This window comes from Hordeum vulgare, chromosome 4H (assembly GCF_904849725.1).
Source record: "Hordeum vulgare subsp. vulgare chromosome 4H, MorexV3_pseudomolecules_assembly, whole genome shotgun sequence".
NCBI lineage: Eukaryota > Viridiplantae > Streptophyta > Magnoliopsida > Poales > Poaceae > Hordeum > Hordeum vulgare.
Window position 1 is genome coordinate 243,560,081 of NC_058521.1, and position 14,493 is coordinate 243,574,573.

A 14,493-nucleotide genomic window follows, 5' to 3' on the forward strand; every position below is an offset into this window, starting at 1 on the left:
CCCGTGCCCTCTTCCATCGAGACGCTGCATCGGCTCCCCAGATCTTCCAATCCACCGCAGTGGGAAAGCCACCGCCGGAGATGGAATTGAGCCCATGCGAGAAGTTTTTGCTTGACGATTCATCCGATTCAGACAACTAGAATGTTGAGATGATGATTCTCACCTTTCGTGAGGAGACGTTGGTGATGGCCCTTGTCATGAAGGAGCACGAATACGAGAACCGAAAGAGGCGGCGAGGATCGGCCGTCGGCCATCTTTGCATTCCTCGAAATCGCCATCAAGAGAACGAGATGTTGACGCAAGACTACTTCGTGGCCAATCCAATATATCCGCCACACCTCTTCCGGAGAAGGTACCGTATGGACCGATCCCTCTTTGTGAAAATTGTTCAAGCTTGCAAGGCCAGTTGTCGGTATTTCACTCAAAGAAGAAATGTTGCAGACTTGAAGGGATTTAGTGCATATCAAAAAATCTCGGCACTTATGCGGGTAATTGCATACAACATTCGAGCTCACTATGCCAATGAGTACCTTTGCATTGGTGAAGATACTACAATTGAGTCAGTGTGTAGGTTTGCCAAAGTGATCATCCGTGTCTTTGGTCCTGAATATCTTCGGGCACCGAACAAGCAAGACACAAAAAAATTGATGGCATATAATGATAGAAGAGGTTGGCCTGGCATGCTAGGAAGCATAGATTGTATGCATTGGACTTGGAAAAATTGCCCAAAGGCATGGAAGGGAATGTATTGTGGCAAGTCCCGTGATGTAACAATTGTGTTAGAGGCCGTAGCATCCGAGGATTTTTGGATTTGGCATTGATTTTCTAGTATGCAGGGTACTCTTAATGATATCAATGTGTTACACCGGTCTTATTTGTTTCTTAGGCTTGCTAGTGGTGATGCTCCTGCTTGCGACTACACTATCAATGGGCATGAATACAGAAAGGGATACTTGAATTAGATATGCCCTAGAGGCAATAATAAATGTTATTGTTTATCTCCGTGTTCATAATTATGTTTATGTTCCATGCTACAACTGCTATGGTTATCGAGTCTACAATAACCACGAGGCTCGGAGGAAGACTCATATGCACGTGTGGAATCATAAACAGTAAAATGTATTCCTAGTCAGGCCTCTAAGACTAGCTCAAGTTTTGTTGTTTTCCTGGTCATGTGCATGACTATGCCAGTAACTTTGAGGGCACAATGTTAGTAGAACACTTGTGTTGAATCGACACAATTGATGTTATGCTCTAAGATACATTCTTCACAAGTTAATGGATAATAACACAGAGAAAGTTAACGTTTGCATGACTCCTTAGACCATGAGAGTATCGAGTTCCGTCGTACTTGCTTCGTGAACTTTGGGGTTTGTTAAACGTCATCTGTAACATGGTGTCTATTACGGCTGCTGATGGGTTCACGGAAAAGTATGGAAAGTAACTTGGTAGCTCGAGATTGGGACTTGCTCCTCCGACGATGGAGATATATTCTTTGGGCCCTCCCGGTGTTACGGTATCCATCATCGTCAGGCCAGACACATTGTGATTTAATCACAGGGATGTTGAAACACAGAAACGAGAAAAGAGAACAAAACCGGTAATGAGGTAAATGTCATAGTGGACAAGTGTTGATTCACGGGGATGCCGACAATTCTCACCTTGGGTGTTTGTAACATATCACTAAGTAAAAGTAATAGATCACGACAACTGGAAGTTCGCTCTAATATTTATTCATGTGGGTATAGGGGGTAAATATGGGTGTCCATGGCTCTGATGTTGATCATTGATCAGAAAGTATTTCCGTCATGTCTATACTTCACCGAACCTATATGGTCACACGCTTAAGAGTCATCTATCTGCTGAATACTAGATAGGGAGTCTTAGAGAAAATCACCGGAAAAGTATCGGGGACAACACAAGAGTTCGAGAGAAAGAACACCCGAAGAGTTTCGGTAAAACCGAAAAGTGGTTTCGGAGTAAACCATTAAGTCAAAATGGTTGTGGCACACGCTCGGAAATTATTGGAGGGTACCAAAATTGTTGTGGTAACTTCTGAGATTTTTCAGAGACAAAAAACGGAAATGTGCCAGACTGTTGGAACCGCTTTGGTTGCTTTCCACACATGAAAATCACTGATCTGAAAATGTTTCGGAACATGTCTAAATTTTTTTAGTGGGTACTAGAATTACTCTAGGATCCATATAAATATTTTTGGATTTATCAGCCATAAAAATTTGGTTTCGTGAAAAGTGAAAATGCATTTATGGTTATGGTTGGAAGTTGACCTTCCACAAAATATCTAAAGGGAATCTTCCCAAAAGATCTAGGGATGACATGGAATGGTGAGACCCCCTTTTTTGGGCTTATATTTTCAGCCACCGCGACCTCCTCCTCCCCTATAAATAGAGGTGGAGAGGAGCTCTCCACACTCACTCTTTCTCACATACACATGCCATGCATGATCTGGCTTTCTCTCTCCCTCCCACCGAAATAGTTTTGTAGAACTGAAAGGCTGTTTGGGTTTCGGCAGGAACTAATTCTGGACGGCGAAACCCTTCCAGATAGATGACACCGTATGTGTGCAACTCTATAGAGAGATCTTAGTTTTGGTCTTAGTTCGTGAGTGCCTCCCCAAGGGCTGTCCGAGTGACCGTCGGTTTTCGATGGTCCTCCCGAAGGGCTGTCCGAGGGACTGTCCGACTGCCACCCAGAGGGCTATCCGAGGGGAAGAAGAGGGAGTACACCCTCGCGGTTGGGAGGTTGTAAATCCTAGTTGCGGGGATCTACACAGCCGATCGTCATCGACTCTAATTTCGCTGCACTACGAGTCAACAACGAAAATATTGAACCTTGTATGTAGTCTCCATAGTGATCCTGGGCGTGCTCGGAGTGTCGAAGATTTTTGTTTTCTGTCGCGTTACCCAACAGTGGCATCAAGAGCCACGCTATGCATAGATGCAGGTTACGATCTAGAATACATGATATGTATGGGTATAACATAGTATAATTTTGTAGTAGATGAGATCCATTGCTGAAAATTATATGGGAGGGTAGTAAATGAAATCTATTACCCAATATTCTTGTTGCTTCTCATGAATTTGCGTAGTCCTGATCCTGATGGCGTGGTGGAATCTAACAAAGTTCAAGCAATCAGTGATCTTTTCATGTTGCTCCTGAGTACGCTGATTGACAAATCAATGAAGTGCTTCAGTGTCTTTGGGTTCCGCCATAGTTGAGAAAGATGGATGTTTCGTAGACGAACGGGCAATGCAAATATGATCTTCTCAGGGGAAATGCGTATGATGAAGTTTAATATGGGGCTCGAGAATTTATTATCTCGTGTTTCATACACCCTGGAAAGTTAATCTAGTAACTTGAATTATCATACCTGATGATGAACGTTGGTAGTTGCGGTTTAAGTCAAAACCTTAGAAGCCACATAAAATCAAATTTTGCGTTAACCGATTAGAGGCGTCTAACTTGGTTTTGCAAGATGTGCATGAGATGTGGTATTAAATGCTCATATTCAATTTGATTATGTATGAGATGACTATATAATGTAAATTAACATGACCTACGTCTCATGATTCGCCATGATTGCTGTAGCCATATGATTGTCACTTTAATGACCTTCGTGACAACCTTAAGTAATGCATTTACTTTATCGGCTATGGAGATAGCAATATTATATGATGCATCGACAAGGTGGTGGAAATCTTTGCGAAGGTGCACCCTTTTGATTGCACGGTAGTCTCTTTTTATTAGGGTGATTGATAACCCACAAGTATAGGGGATTGCAACAGTTTTCGAGGGTAGAGTATTCAACCCAAATTTTTTGATTCGACTCAAGGGGAAGCCAAAGTATATTCTCAAGTATTAGCAGTTGAGTTGTCACAACCACACCTGAAAGATATAGTGTAATGACCAAGATGCGGTCCTCTCCAATCTGGGGATAGAGGCCTCGAATTGGAAAGAAGCGCATCTAAGCGTCTCGCAAACAGGTAACAAAACACATACATAATAATAAAGATAGACAATCAGGGATTCAATTGCCTTCTCATAAATATCTCAGAATACATCACACATACAACCAAGGTAGTTCCGCTACGGACTACAAAACATAGAAAGGCCATGCTACCCTGCCTGCAGGCCCACGATCACGACCACGCCTCAGTCTTCTGGATAGTTCACGTAAAGGCGGTCTGTCTCCTCGTCGTACTGCCACGCCAGCTGAGTGCTGTCGGGATCATCTGTCTCTGGGGTACCTGAACCTGTTGGGATTTTGGAGGAATCCGTGAGCCATGGGGACTCAGCAATCTAAGACCTTGGTGCCAGAACTAGTCAAGTTATTAGGTAGGATAAGGTGAAGTGTTTAAGGTTGCAGCATCCTAAGCTTGATTTGGTGGCTATCTTACGTAGATTTTATGAAGGTGGTCTATTCTAGCAGTCATGCATACTTGATCACTAAGTGATCCTGACCACCTACCTACGTCATTCATAACCCCACCGTGTTCCCGATCGAAGAGAGATCTTCGAGGGGACAGTCACGGTTACGCACAGAGTTCGCAATATTATTAGCTTTTGTTTAAGTTATCTAATACCAGATGTTAACAAAATATTCCAAGTTGCCACATAACCGCGGGCACGGCTTTCCGAAAGGTTAAACCTTGCAGGGGTGCTCCAACTAGTCCATCACAAATGTACACGGGCCGCAAAGTAATCCTCTATCACCAATCTCGTGATCTCGTCGGATTCCTTAGAGGAAAACCTCAACTCTAGGGGAAACCAAAGCTTCACTGGGATTCCTATACGCAAGATATATCGCTAAGGTAAGGCAAGGCTAGCAGGACCTCCCGACGTGTCGACGACCCCGATAAGAGCCGCGTATCTCTGTCTCAGGACACGCCGGATAAGCGAAGCGGATAGTGGCCAGAGAAATCTCCCAGGTTGCCCCGGGATGGCCCCGCACGGTGCTCTAGTTTGGACCAACACTCATGAGGAGCACTGGCCCGGGTTGTTGATTAAAGATCCTCGGGGTGATCATTCTCTATGCAGTTTATTAAGTGATTAGCGAATTAACACCAATGTTGGGCCCTGCCGGACAAGTCTTATCACTAAGCGATTTATCGAGGGGGTCCCCATAACAACCCCGAACGTGTTAGGAGCGATCAATATGGAATCAAACACCGGTAACCGGTAATTAAGGCGGCAATAACGGAACAAAGCACCCGACAAAAGGCTAGGCCTTCCGTCATTTACCAAGTATATAGGCGCATTAATTAAATAACAGAATTTAATATAATGATATCAAGCTCATGTTATCACATGAGACAAAGCACCTGCATCTAGCAACGCTAACATTAGTAGCTGAGTAAGCCTACTTAGCCATTCAAGTTTTGCTAGGAACGAATCAGTGTTTGGGTTCATGGCATATCAAGAGGCAAACAGTGGTAGGCAGCGAGAAATAGGACATGGAAACGCAAACTAGCATAACAAGTGTAGAGATGGAATCAAGGTCATATCATCTTGCCTGTGATATCCTCAGCTTGGAATGGTTCTTGTTCGTCCTGCACGTACTCTCCCGAATCCACGTACTCGTTCTCCGATCCCGGTGATACCCAACATAAGAATAACATCCAATGAACAACAGCACCTCAAGATGCAACAAGCCCATGATACATGAGATGAAGAATGAGCATGCATCACTATTTCTATCACTAGCACAAGCAAAAGAAGCTAATACAAGTTCCTGGACAGAACTGTACCCTAAGCTGTTTTGACATGCATGAGAATTACATGATCATATGCGTCTCGAGAAAACGATGCAAATGCATATAAAGAACTCTACAAACGGAGCTACGAATCAACGGGAATCAACGAAACAAGATATAAAGACCTACGTATCAAAATCATCACCACATACTCAATTGGCACAACCCTGGTGTTTCCAGGTTGCCAAGACATATAACAATCCAACATGAATGGATTGGAGCAAGGAGTAACACCACATCACCAACTAAGCACTCACAAACACCAAAATGACAAAACCACACAATCTGCCATAATCTGCATCTTAGCACTTTGTGAGCTACATGCAACATACCTACAGCCCTCCAAATATGAAAAATAATATATGTGACTGTAGCCAACCAAGAATACTACAAGAACAAGCAAGAATCACACCAAAAGGAATTAAGCACAGGAAGATACAAGGATGCAAACTTTCCCAAAACCATCAGATCTCAGGGCCTTAGTGAAAATTCCTGCACCTGACTTTCTGTCTTTGCTCTGAAGCTTTTTGACAGCAGACAAAACATAACCTACAGGACTCCAAACGGGATGAAATTTGACAGGGAGCTTCACAAACATATCAGGTCCAAATTCCTAGCACTAAACTAAGGCTAGATCACAACACAATGAGCAGCACAACCTCATCTATAGGAGAACAAAATATTTCCAGATTCTCAGACTTAGTGAAAATTCCAGATTTTCATTAAGCTGGAATTTCAGCCACAAGTGTACTTTGGATGGGCACAACTTGCACACATGGATTCAAAATCATTAATTGAAACCCACATGTGGTAGAGCGGGTCACCCTCTACTACCACAACCAAGAATCAAATACAAGAGCACATCACCATGCATGGAACCAAGCTCTAAACTTAGAAGAAAATGCAAATATGACTTTTCCAGAAAATGTTCCAATGGCAAAACTAAGTTCAACAATGGATTATTTGGGAGATTCTACCACAAAATCATATACAATATGTAGGCACTTACTTGGAACATGTGACCACAAATTAAGGAAGAGGAAACTACTCCAAATCATGCCTACGGGATAGTGCATCATTTCATGTAGTTTCACTATGTCAACTATTACAGGATTGAGCTCATGTGCACAATGACAAAGTGACATGGGGGTTTGAACCCCATGTTTGTGTCATGCACATCAACTTCACAACCACTTCTCTCACTAGATCACCCACACACGCACATCATCATGCTCTCTCTCATATTAACATGAGGAGGTGCACAAATTGCAACTGGGGCTGGCTTACCACCCACATACATCATCACACACACATCACAATCACTTGAACCGAGGTATAACATGAAGGTAAAATCTACTAAACAAGTAAACTTGGAAACAACACATACATGCACTCAATTATGCTTGCAAGCACAAGGCTATACTAGCACATGCACCTACATATGCATCATCTCATGGCGCCAACCACTCACAAGGTGCACACACAACATGATACTTGCACACACAAGCTTCACACACTACCTTGAAAATACCTACACACTCACATATAGACACACATACACATTGTTTTCTAACACACACACACAACATATGTGCTCTCAAATATATATGCATGCTTTCCTATACCTTGAAAGCATTAAGATCAAGAACAACCTGCTGCTGAGCCAAAACAGTCACCTCACTTGCTATAGAGCAAGCCACATCAAATAGAAAAATTAGGAGCAACAAAAAATAAAAATTGATGGGGAGGGGGATCGAACCCAGGATCCCCTGGATCAACCCCAAGGCCCAATCCACCCTGCTGCTTGCCAGCTTATCGACAGAACAGAGGCACATTGCTTGGTATGGTAGCTTCCTGTAGCTACTGTGCTATGGTGCAAACAAAGGGAAATAAAAAGGGGGGTTATGTGTGGCGCCATGGGGAATCGATCCCACGACCACCTGATCCACATCCAGGCACCGCACCACTACGCTACGCTACGAAGACTGGACAGTACAGGAGAATAGACCAAGGTAACATACGCAATCATCAAGATCGCCCTGTCTGCACAGAGATGTGCTGGACCTCTACTCTGATGCTGCTGCGCCGTGGGGGGGGGGAACAGATCGCTACAAGGGGGTTGGAGAAGCCCCTTCTAGGCCTCAACCTTTGCGCACACAAGCCATCAACACACCCAACATACATCATCGCGTCGGATCTCTTCCTCGCAGCAACTACTCCGACGAGCTCCTGCTCGGTCTAAGCGGCGAGAAGGAGGGAGGAAGGAGGGAGGAGCTCCTGCTCACCTAGGGGAAGGATAAAGGGCGCTGATCGATGGAGAAGTCGCTGGAGGGGAAGAAGATCGCCGATGAAGAAGCCGTAGACGCGGTGTACAGAATCGAAGCAGGGGAGGAAGAACATCGGGAACTCGCCGTTGACGTGGTGCTGGCCGTCGGTGCAGTCGGTCCCCGGGGCTCCTAGCGCCGGGAATGGATCGCGGGCACCTTCCTCGAGCCCCCGGACATGGTCGCCGGCGCTGCTCGACGGAGACGGCAGGTAGACGCGGCGATGATCTCTCTCTATATACCACTCCTACAGAAGCTTACCAGGGAAAGAAGAAGAAGAGAGATGGAGATGGGGAGAAGAGAGGTGGCGGCGGCAGGAGGGAAGGAGAGGAGCCCTAGGCCAAGGGGGGGCACGGACGCCCAGGTTATAAGGGCCCCTCGACGTTAGTGCAACGGCGACAGCTCTCTCTCTCTCTGTCTTCTACTAACGGAAAGGTGCGCACTGGGGTGATGGCGTCAGGAAGAAGAACGAAAGGAAAACAGGCCTTGCTGCGTGAGGGAGAGGGAGTGGGCCGGCCAAGGAGAGGGAGCCCACTGGCGCTATGTAGACAGAGAGAAAAACCTGCTGCTTCTATTTAAAAGAAAGGCCAGAAAGGAAAAATAATACAAGGCAAAAACTACTGGGATAAATTCAAAAGAAAATACCCCCTGATCATATAAAAATATGACCTATTTAAATAAAATAAGATCAAGATTTTTTAGGAGCAGATAATATTTTACAAAACAGAATTAATGCCTCTGTTTTGTTCTTATTGCACCTGCTTAAAACACTTTTAAAAATCACCAAGCTAGCACAACTTCACACTCACAATAATCCCTAAACATCAGACATTTTTAAAACAGGGAAGGAACAAATAAATATTTGAACTAGGGAATAAAGAAAGAGAGAGGGGTTTTGTAAATATGACAAGCCCCACTACCTTAGTACTACCAACACATGAACTCATAGTAGCCCCTCAACACACACCCAAGACCACATGCAACACAAGGTAGCTAACCACAAGATCACCACACCACATGAAATGCTAAGATCATATAGCAACAACACAAGACAAGGCATGCAATGATATGCTATGCATGCATGCATGGGAAGGTAGTAGTAGGGAACACACATGAAATCATGGTACCAATTATAACATCATAATCTCTGACAAGGTGGACCCACTGCAATAGGTTCCAAATAGGAAAGGTTTACATCTGGGGCACTACATATAGTATCTGCGGCAAAGTATCAGTAGCAAGGTAGTATGATAGCAGTAGTAGCAACAGTAACCAGTAGCAGCAAAGTGACAGCAGTAGCAGCAAAGTAACAGCAGTAGCAACAGAGTAACAGTAGCAGAAGTGACAGCAGTAGCAGCAGTGATAGCAGTAGCAGCAAAGTAACATAGCAAGGACCAGTAAGAAAAGATTCGTAGGAAATGGATCGGTGATGGATGATTATGCCGGATGCTATTCATCATGGAACAGTTATAACACCGAGAGATATGTAACTAGCTCCAGTTCGTTAATGTAATGTAGGCATGTATTCCGTATGTAGTCATACGTGCTTAGGGAAAAGAACTTGCATGACATCTATTGTCCATCCCTCCTATGGCAGCGGGGTCCTAATGAAAACTACGGGATATTAAGGTTCTCCTTTTAATAAAGAACCAGACAACGCATTAACACTTAGTGAATACATGAACTCCTCATACTATGGTCATCTCCGGGAGTGGTTCTGGCTATTGTCACTCCGAGGTTGCCGGGTCATAACACATAGTAGGTGACTACAACTTGCAAGATAGGATCAAGAACACACATATATTGGCGACAACATAAAAGGTTCAGATCTGAAATCATGGCACTCGGGCCCTAGTGACAAGCATTAAGCATGGCAAAGTAGTAGCAACATCAATCTCAGAACATAGTGGATACTAGGAATCAGTCCCCGTCAAAACTAACTCGATTACATGATAGATCTCATCCAACCCATCACAGTCCAGCAAGCCTATGATGAGATTACTCACGAACGGTGAAGAGCATCCTAGAATTGGCGATGAAGGAAGGTTGGTGATGACGATTACGATGATCTCGCCTCTCCGGAGCCCAGAACGGACTGCAGATCTGCCCTCCAGAGGAAGAACAGGAGGTGGCGGTGCCTCCGTATCGTAAAACGCGATGAACTCTTCTCCTCGATTTTTTCCGGACAAAAGGGACTAAACAGACCTGAGATGTGAGGCGGTGGAGCTTCGTAGGCCCCACAAGCCCGCCAGGCGCGGCCAGGGGGGCCCGCGCCTGGTGGGCTTGTGGGCTCCACACTCCACTTCCTCTGTTGATTCTTGCGCCAGTATTTTTTATATATTCCACAAAAATTCTCCGTAAATTTTCGGGTTATTCCGAGAACTTTTATTTCTGCTTCTTAAGCACATGAGTTCATTTTCCAGATTCTTAAGCATAAAGGCTTCAATGACACATGGATCCTTTGGGTTAAGCAGCTCCTAACTTCTGGCTCATCTTCAGTTTTGATCAATGGTGTGACTGGAAAGAAGTTCATGTGCAAGAAAGGTGTCAGGCAGGGAGATCCCATGTCTCGACTGCTTTTTGCTATTGCTTCTGATTTTTTTACAAACGCTGGTTAATCAACTGCTGGTGGAGGGGCTGATACAGCTGCCCATACCTTGTCATGATAAGGATTTCCCCATAGTGCAATATGCTGATGATACCCTTATCATCCTACCTGCTAATAAATCCCAGTTGTTGTAGTTCAAGAAAATGCTCTTACTTTTCTCCCAGTCCAGTGGATTACAGGTGAACTACCACAAATCTGCCCTTCTACCTGTTAACACTTCTCCTCAGCATCTACAGGATCTGGCAGACTCCATTGGTTGCAAGGTGGGATCTTTGCCCTTCACATATCTTGGCCTTCCTGTTGGGACAACTAAACCAAGAAACATTGATCTCATGCCTCTGGTTGATAACATGGAAAGAAGACTCAGTGCTAGTTCATCTTTTCTTGCTCACGGGGGAAGGCTGCAGTATTTAAACTCAGCCCTGTCTTCTGTGCCTATCTTCTTTCTATGTAGTCTGGATATCCCACCAGGCATACTGAAGCAGCTGGAGAGGATTCAAAGGCAATGTCTATGGAGAAGAAATGGGAATGATCATGCACCCTCTCTTGCTGCTTGGCCTCTCGTGTGCAGGCCTAAAAATAAAGGGGGGCTAGGGATTATGAACCTAGCAGTCCAGAATGAAGCATTACTGCTCAAACATGTTGATAAATTCCTCAATCATGCTGATATCCCTTGGGTTCACTTGATTTGGAACACTTACTATCATGACACAGTACCTCAGGGAACTGTCCTTTGTGGTTCTTTTTGGTGGAAGGATATCTATAAACGGCTTGACAAATTCAGATCAGTTACATATGTTCTGCCAAACAAGGGTGACTCCTTCCTGTTTTGGTCTGATTCCTGGTTGATTGGAAACTCCATTATGCCACTGGCTGCCAGATTCCAAAGACTGTTTTCTTTTGTGACTGATCCTTTCTGCACAGCTCAAGAGGTCTTTACAGCCTTTTATGATGACAACATGCTCTCCATGTTTCACTTACCACTGTTTGCTCAAGCTTATCAGGAACTGCTTTCGGTCCAATCTTTGCTTCAGGACCTGGTTCTTGATCACCAGGCCTCTGACAGATGGGTATGGGGAAAGGATGCTAAGGTTTACACAACCAAGAGTTACTATGCTCATATTCATAGCAGTATTATACCAAACCCTTTACTCAACTGGATCTAGAGAAGCTGTTGTACCATGAAGATTAAGATGTTTGCCTGGATGCTCATCATGGACATGCTAAATACTCAAGATATGCTTGAACGACGTCACTGGAATGTTTCTGACTCCAACCTTTGTGTTCTATGTCACGCTCGAGTCAAGGAAGACAGAGATCACTTATTCTTCAACTGTCTTTTCAGTACCAGGGTTTGGAATTACCTGCAGATCACATGGCACGGTCCATCCATGTGGAGTGCTGCTCTTGCTGCTAAAAGGGACTTCCATAACCCTTTCTTTGCTGAGGTGGTCTTCACTGCATGTTGGAACATCTAGACTATCAGAAATGCAAAGGTCTTCAACCAGGAGCAGCCAAAGTTCAGAAAATGGAGATCTGGATTCATTCATGACATTTCTCTGTTAGCTCATAGAATTAAGGCTAGTTTCAGGGATGATCTCCTTAAATGGGTTTCCTTTTTGCCTCCTTGAGGTTTGTAATCTTTGCTCCTCTTCCCCTTTGTACATTCTAATTTCCTCTTGTACATATTGCTCTCATATATGGGAATAAAGGAAAAATGGATGTGGGGGGTTTTCCCTACAGTAGCCGGTCAAAAAAAAACTTTTATTTCTGCTCAAAAACAACACCATGGCAATTCTGCTGAAAACAGCGTTAGTCCGGGTTAGTTCCATTCAAATCATGCAAATTAGAGTCCAAAACAAGGGCAAAAGAGTTTGGAAAAGTAGATACGACAGAGACATATAAACTCCCCCAAGCTTAAAACCTTGCTTGTCCTCAAGCAATTCAGTTGACAAACTGAAAGAGACAAAAGAAAAACTTTCACGAACTTTGTTTGATCTTGTTGTTGCAACGATGTCTAACTCATATCCAGAGTTTCAGCAAGATCACAAGCTAACCACATAAGCAAATGACATCTAGTTCTCACGGTAAACTCATATCAATGGCATAATCAACTAGCGAGCAAATAATAATTAGTCTCAAACATCAACACTTCAATCAAAACAATCATGAAGCAGTACGAACAGATGGTATCTCACTAGCTCTTTCCGAGACCGCAAAACATAAATGCAGAGCACCTTCAAAGACCAAGGGCTGACTAAACATTGTAATTCATGGCAAAGAAGATCCAGTCATAGTCATACTCAATCACAGTTAAAAGCAAAGCATAAAAATGACAGAGGTGCTCTCTAATTGGTGCTTTTATAAGAAGAGGATGACTCAACAGGAACATAAATAGATAGGCCCTTCGCAGAGGGAAGCATTGATTTGCAGAGGTGCCAGAGCTCAAGCTTTGAAAACACAAATAATAATTTTGGGTGGCATGCTTCCATTGTCAACGCAATGACCAAGAGTTCTCATCATCTTCCAGGCTACACATGCTATAGGCGGTTCCCAAACAGAAAAGTAAAGTTTTGACTCCCCCACCACCGATCAATCACACTCCACGACTAGCCGAATACTCGGGTGCCGTCCATACCAACATCAATCCAGGGGGAGTTTTGTTTGCAATTATCTTTTCGATTTGAGCATGGAACTGGGCATTCCAATTACCGGACCCTTTCTCGTGAATGATAGTGAATAAACACATATCGAGGATAACACGCCTAGCATGGAAGATACTGATAGCCCCCTGTCACCACATGAGCGGTTCGGGCATGCAAAACAGATTATTTCTTGAAGATTTAGAGAGTGGCACATGCAAATTTACTTGGAACGACAGGTAGATACCGCATATAGGTAGGTATGGTGGACTCACATGGAACAACTTTGGGTTTATGGAAGTGGATGCACAAGCAGTATTACCTCTTAGTACAAGTGAAGGCTAGCAAAAGACTGGGAAGCGACCAACTAGAGAGCGAAAACAGTCATCAAAATGCACTGAGATTAACCAACATTGAGTGCAAGCAAGAGTAGCTAGGACATAAATCACCATGAACATGAATATCATAGAGGCTACGTTGATTTTGTTTCAACTACATGCGTAAACGTGCGCCAAGTCAAGCCACTTGAATCATTCAAAGGAGGATACCATCCTATCATACTACATTATAGTCATCTCAAAATTCATATTGGCACCCAAGGCAAACCATTATAAGCTCCTAGCTAATTAAGCATGGCATCAGAAATTATGATCTCTAAGTTGTCATTGCAAACATGTTTCTCTCACAAAAAAGCTGAATCAGGAACGATGAGCTAGTCATACTTACAAAAACAAAATAGATCGAGTTCATACCAGCTTTTCCAGGCTCAGTCACTTCATCATATATCGTCATTATTGCCTTTCACTTGCACGACCGAATGATGTGAACAATAATAAGAGTGCTCGTGCATTGGACTACGCTAGAATCTGCAAGCAAACACAAAGGAGAAGACAAAGTAATATGGCTCTTTAACAAATAAACATATATGCATGTGAGAGCCACGAAACATTGTAACCATGGTCTTCTACCTTGACCCAAAGAAAAAGAAAACTATTTACACGGGAAAGCTCCCAACAGGCAAAAGAAGAACAAGGAAATCTTTTTGGGTTTTCTCAAACTAGACAAACACACGAAAAGAAAGCGAGAGAAAGAAATAAACTAGCATGGATGATATAGTGGCAAAGTGTGAACACCGACTAACAAAG